The sequence below is a fragment of the Tenrec ecaudatus genome, chromosome 2, assembly GCF_050624435.1.
Source record: "Tenrec ecaudatus isolate mTenEca1 chromosome 2, mTenEca1.hap1, whole genome shotgun sequence".
Taxonomy (NCBI): Eukaryota; Metazoa; Chordata; class Mammalia; order Afrosoricida; family Tenrecidae; genus Tenrec; species Tenrec ecaudatus.
In genome coordinates, this window is record NC_134531.1 from 252485088 (window position 1) to 252491688 (window position 6601).

Consider the following 6601-nt stretch of genomic DNA (forward strand, 5'->3'; position numbering starts at 1 on the left):
TACAGATTTCAGCATGGATTATGACTCAATATAAAAATAATAAAATTCTCAGACTGGACTAACATCATGTAAATAAAGAAAAGTTTGAAGTTGTCAAGGATTTTATCTAGCATGAATCTTTAATCAATGCTCATAGAAGCAGTTTGTCTCTATAGAAGACCTCTTAAAAATGCTGAAAAGCAAGGATGTTACTTTGAAGACTAAGGTACACTTGACCAAGCCATGCTATTCTCAATTGCCTCACAGGCATGTAGGCATTAAGCATGGAATAAAGAAGATTGAAGAAGAGTTGATGCATTTGGATGATGGTGCTGGAGAAGATAATAACAGTGCCATGGACTGCGAAAGACAAACCGATCTTTTTAGAAAGTAGTAAGGTCAGAGGGCTCCTTGCAGCCAAGGATGGCAAGAGTTTGTCTTACATATTTTGGACATGTTCTCAGGAGAGACCAGTTCCTGGAGAAGAACATCATGCTTGCTAAAGTGGAGGGGCAGCGTAAAGAGGAAGATCTTCAGGGAGATGGATTGACACAGTGGCTGCCACAGTAGACTCTAGCATTGAAACAATTGTGAGGATGGTGCATGACCAGGCAGTGCTTCATTGTCTTGTGTGTTAGGTCGCTAAAGTTCAGAATTGACTCAATGGTACCTAACAACAACCAATCTGGATACAACATTTTTCATCATATGATACAACTTCTCTGATCACTTGCTCAGCATACTGATAAAATAATATTGATGAGAGTGTACTCCAGTAAGTAGTCTCAGAAATCCACAGGAGATCCCTTTTAGTCAATATTGCCTTGATTGCAGTGATTTTTAGATCTATGCATGTATATTTTCTGGTCCTTAAAGATATTGCTGCAAGAAGGACATTGGGCCTCCACTCAAGTACTCCCTCAATGCAAGAATACTTTCTTCTATTAAATTGGCATTCTATGATGCTCACCTTACCGACACAATCGCTGAAGACAAAGCAGGTGAATAAGCAAATGTGGTGAAGAAAGCTAATGGTGCCTGGCTCTCAAAAGATACAGCGTCTGGGGTCTTAAAGGCTTGAAGGTAAACAAGCGGTCATGTAGCTGAGAAGCAACAAAGCCCACATGGAAGAAGCACACCAGCCTGAGTGATCATGAGATGTCAAAGGTTCCAGGTATCGGGCATTATCAGAATAAAAATCTTACCATAGTGTATCAAGAGGGGAGTGGGGGTGGAGACCCAAAGCCCATTTAGAGGCCACTTGACATCCCCTTACAGAAGGGTCTCAGGGAGGAGACTAGCCAGTCAGGGTGCGATGTAGCAACAATAAAAAACACAACTTTCCTCTAGTTTCTAAATGCTTTCCCCCCCCTCCCCTCACTATCATGCCCAATTCTGCCTTGCAAGTCTGGATGGACCAGAGGATGTAACTGATACAGATAGGAACTGGAAATACAGGGAATCCAGGGTGGATGATCCCTTCAGGACCAGTAGTGTGAGCGGCCATACTTGGAGGGTAGAGGGAAGGTGGGTTTGGAATGGGGAACTGATTAGAAGGATCTACATTTCACCTCCTCCCTGGGGGACGGACACCAGAAAAGGGGGTGGAGGGAGACCTCGGACAGGGGAAGATATGACAATATAATAATTTATAAATTATCAAGGGTTCATGAGGGAAGGGTGAGCGGGGAGGGAGGAGAAAAATTGAGGACATGATGTGAAGGGCTTACATGGAGAGCAAGTATTTTGAGAATGATGAGGGCAATGAATGTCCAAATGTGTTCTACACAACTGATGTAAGTATGGATGATTATAAGAGGTGTCAGAACCCCTAATAAAACAATTTTAAAAAGGTATTGCTGCAAAATATACAAACAGGAAAAGTGTCACCTTCTCTTTTGTGTACCTGTAAGTATTGTTCAAGTTTTCACCTGGAAAAAGTGCAGATTTCACCTACATAAAATACTGCCTTTTTCTTCAGTAGGGATGGGATATTATTTAGAAATCTCTATTCCTATTTCCTTGCTGTTAATCATCAAAGAACATTGCTTCATGCATGCATACATATTTACTTGTCTTTTCATGAAAATGAGGTTATACAATACTTGTGCTTTTGAATGAAATATTTCATTCAAAATAATTCTTTCAGATTTATCCATGCTATAAGACTTTTTAGGACGCATCTTTATTCTTCGTGGTGGTGTAGCATCTCATAGACTTTTTCATAAACCTTTTTTTGTTTCAATGTATGACATATTTAAATTAACTAGTACTAAACATGTAATTGTCCCTAAGAAAAATTATTGAATGCCCCAATATGCTAGACAGTATCTTAAGTCCTTATAATATACAATCAGCTATGATAAGGTTGATCTTGATGAGAAGATACCATATTTACTCGTGTATAAGACAAGTTTTTCACCACATATTTGTGCAGTTTTTGTGATAAATTGAGGCAACTCAGCTGATATTTGGGCCTGCTTATACTCCAGTATGTACGTTAACACATTGATTTTTTTTTTGGTCCAACAACTACAATGTACTATTTGTCTCTTTTTAAAGATGTTCTTTATAGGTATGTGCCTTTTTCTTTTCTTAGACTTCCCAGTTTAATCTCTTGAGAACTAATATTTGTGTTATCGCCATCATCTCAGTGTTTCTAGGTTCTCCTTCTAGTCAAATGCCACACCAGTTTTCTAAAAGAAATCATATTACTCTGCCATCAGGATGCTTTGCGGTTTTAAGAAGATTTAGATTCCTAATGTGGAGAGGTTATGATTCTTGGTCAAGTAGAAGGTCAGCAACACAGAGAAAGATGCTCAGTGAGATGGATTGTACACCATTGCTTCACTGGTGGGCTCAAACTCGGGGCTGTATTGAGGACCGCAGAGGACAGGGCAATGTTTCATTCTGTTGTACACAGCTTTGTTAGGAGTCTAAGCCCACTTGACGGCACCGAACAACAACAATGTGTCATATAAAATTTCAGTAAATGGATTCTTTTCCATCTTTATTTCCTACACTTCTCAACTGCTTTTACCAATAGCTCTGTCAATTTTCTACATCTACTCTCACCTTCATCATTCCTTAACCTGGTTTTCACACAAATTTCCATAAAAATTGTCTACACTCATTATTTTATTCCTCTTTTCCCCCTCCAAATTTAAATTTTCAGTTTTTAAGCATCTTTCATGTGTGTTAATAGTTTATGATTCAGCATCCCAGGCTACACTGATCACTATTTTCTTAATTCCCAAACACACACCCAATGCATCCTAAAAATTACCTGTATAGAACCTACATTTATTTCACTCCCTCATATGCATATGTCCAAATTCTGTATTGATTTTAGGAATTTGGAGATCAAGTGTGACCTTCAATTCTGTAAAAAGAGCGGCAAAATAGTGTGGGAAGAGGGGCCATTCATTCAGATTCATTGGGGGTGCCTCCATGTAATAGGGAAAGCTACTTAATTGTTTTTCCGAATTCAGGAAAGCATGAAAAACAATGCATAGATAACTTATCAGTAGGTAAATTATAGGAAAGGTCCAGTTTGGTGTCTACCAGAGGAAGGGTTCTCATTAAACTATATTTCATATTACATAATTTCAAGTGGTCAAAATATTATTTTAACTGTTATTTTACAGGTTTCACTATTTTCTGCAGGATGTATGCTGAGCAGTATTTTCTGTGCTAATAATATATCAAAGATTTACAATAGAATTGGTTCAGGTAATTGATTTTTCTAATAACGAATAAAAAATGTAATTCTATCGAAAGGGAAAATCATTAAATTAATGCATACATTAAGGAATTGCATTGTTATCCATCATGGACACCCAGAAAATAATGTGAAAACATTCAAATCCATAGGACTTTCTATAGAAATAGCAATATTTTCAACTAATTATTGTTAAATTATCATACAAGCAATGTATTTCAGACAAATTGAGAATAAAAATGATTCAACACTAAAACGAAAGAAGTCCTTGATTGGAGATATGCATTCTGTATAAATATATATTCAATCATAAATTCTTTGGAGAATAAATTTTAAATACACAATTTATTTCTGGTAGATGATGAGGTGTACATAAGCAACATGAATAGTTGATATGAATGTGACAGTAAAATTACAGGGAATTTCATAAATTTGCTGACAATATAAATGGAGCCTACCTTTCTACGTTGTATTTATTGATGGACTTTATTAAATAGGTTGAAATTTGTGGTTTATTCCACTGTGACAAACTCTATGACCTTAGGAGCAGTCATTTAATTCACTCATAAGAGACCCTCACCGGTTCAGATTTTGAAACACAGTTCAGCACAATCCCTCTTCTCTGAATCCAATCATTCGTGCATCATTTGACTTAAAAGTAATCAGAATTTAGTTTTTAATATGTGATAAGCAAACTGGTCATTTCCCATTTTCTCAGAATCATTGACTTTGAAAAGTTTCCTTGAAATCAATTGGTCATACAGGATGGTATTTGTTCTAGAATGTTCTAAGGTTTCCTTTCATGAGTTTTTTCATAGCATTTATTATTTCTTTATTCCTTAGACTATAAATAAAGGGGTTTAACAATGGAACTATTATTGAATAGAAAATAGCAACTGGTATTTCCTTATTTCCTTCTTTGCTTGAAGAGGGCCGAACATACATGAACAGAAGAGAGCCATAGAATATTGAGATAGAAAGGAAGTGAGATGCACATGTATATAAACCTTTGCTCTTTCCCTCTTCCGATTTCATTTTGAAAATGGTGTAAAGTATGCAAAGATAAGAGATTAATACTACGGTAATAGTGGAGACTTGAACTGATCCTGATAAAATGAGCACCATCAGTTTATTGATATAAGGATCAATACAGGAGAGTCTGTATAATGGAAGAATATCACAAAAAAAGTGATTGATCTGATGAGACCCACAGAAGACTAACCTAAGTAAGAGCCATATATTAACCATGGAATGCAGATTTCCATATATATAGGCTACGATGATCATCTGATAGCAAAGTTGCTTTGACATCATGGTGTGGTACTGCAGTGGTCTGCATATGGCCACATAGCGGTCATAGGCCATTGCAGCCAGGAGAATGCAGTCTGCAGTTTCAGCCAGGCAGAGAAAATAAAACTGTCCCATGCATTCATAGAGCGAAATCATTCTGTCCTCAGAAAAGAAGTTCTGTAACATCTTGGGGGTGATGGCAGAGGAGCAGCAGGAATCCATCAGAGCCAGGTTCCCCAGGAAAATGTACATGGGTGTTTGCAGACGGCGCTCCATGGAAATCAACACCACCAACCCCAGATTGCCCACCATGGTGATCAGATAGATGACAAAGAACACCACGAACAGCAGGGTCTTCAGATCTGGGTGGTCCATAAATCCTATGAGCACGAAGTTTATTGTCGAGGAGTGATTGTCCTGGATCATCCCTTCTTCTGTGGTGAAATTAAAAATAGAGAGATAAGATTCTAATTCAGAGTGTGTCTTAATTTTCTTTTGAATATCTTTTCTATAACACAGAGTATAGCCATGTCTTTGTACTTTCTTTGTTGTCTTTAGATAAAGCATATATACTTCAAATTAAATTGGTTTTCCTAAACATCATCTTAGAATAATAAATGGCCCAGGGGCCACATTTAGCCTGCTGAGAACATTTATCCGGCCTGCTGCGTGTTTTGCCCCATTTGGTTTTTACTTCAAAATAAGACATGTACTGTGTGCATAGGAATTTATTCATAGTTTTTTTAAAAAAAACTATAGTCCAGCCACCAAAGAGTCTGAGGGATAATGAACTGACCCCCGGTTTAAAAAGTGTGAGGACCCTAGATGACCTCAAGAACTATAGTTCAGGATTCACAAGAATATTTTGATATTTCCAGGGGAATATTGGAAATGAAAAGGATTATTTTATGAATTTTAGAGAGTTAACAAATACAGTGAATGAAACCTTAAATTTTGTGTTCTTAGATCCTTCTTTGTCAGCCTTTGTATTGATGATCTTTAACATATACTTAAAATCCACTTTATGTATCACCCCCACAAACTGAGTAAAGATTTTTTGTATACTGTCCCAGTGAGTGAATGTTTTAAAACAGCATTATTTAGTGTACTAAATTTAAAAATAATTTTATTGGGGGCTTGGACAACTCTTATCACAATCCATACACACACCCCTTGTGTCAAGCACATTTGTATATTTGTTGCCGTCATCATTCTCCATTCACTTTTGACTTGAGCACCAGGTATCAGCTCCTCATTTTCCCCCATCCTCCCTCCCTTCTCCCTGAAAATGTATAAATCTTTATTTTTTTCATGTCTTACACTGACCCATGTCTCCCCTTATCCACTTTGCTGTTATATGAAGATCCTTTTAATCGGTTCGCCTCTTTTAAACCCCACCTTCCCTCCACCCTCCCAGTATCGCCACTCTCACCACTGGTCCTGAAGGGCTCATCTGTCCTGGATTCCCTGTGTTTCCAGGTCCTAGCTGAATGTACTCAATTTATAATTAACCCATTATTCAATGCAGAGCACTTTTTCTGAGATAAGCTGTAAATAAATATTATATCTTCTCCTTTATCAGATTACTTTGTATTTCTAACTCAGGTGTCT

At 37.2% G+C, this 6601-nt stretch overlaps 1 pseudogene; it reads right to left on the minus strand.

The window, feature by feature from the left end:
- Positions 1-4487: 4487 nt before the first annotated feature.
- LOC142441432 (olfactory receptor 5K3-like) lies at positions 4488-5416 on the minus strand (annotated as a pseudogene).
- Positions 5417-6601: the final 1185 nt, after the last annotated feature.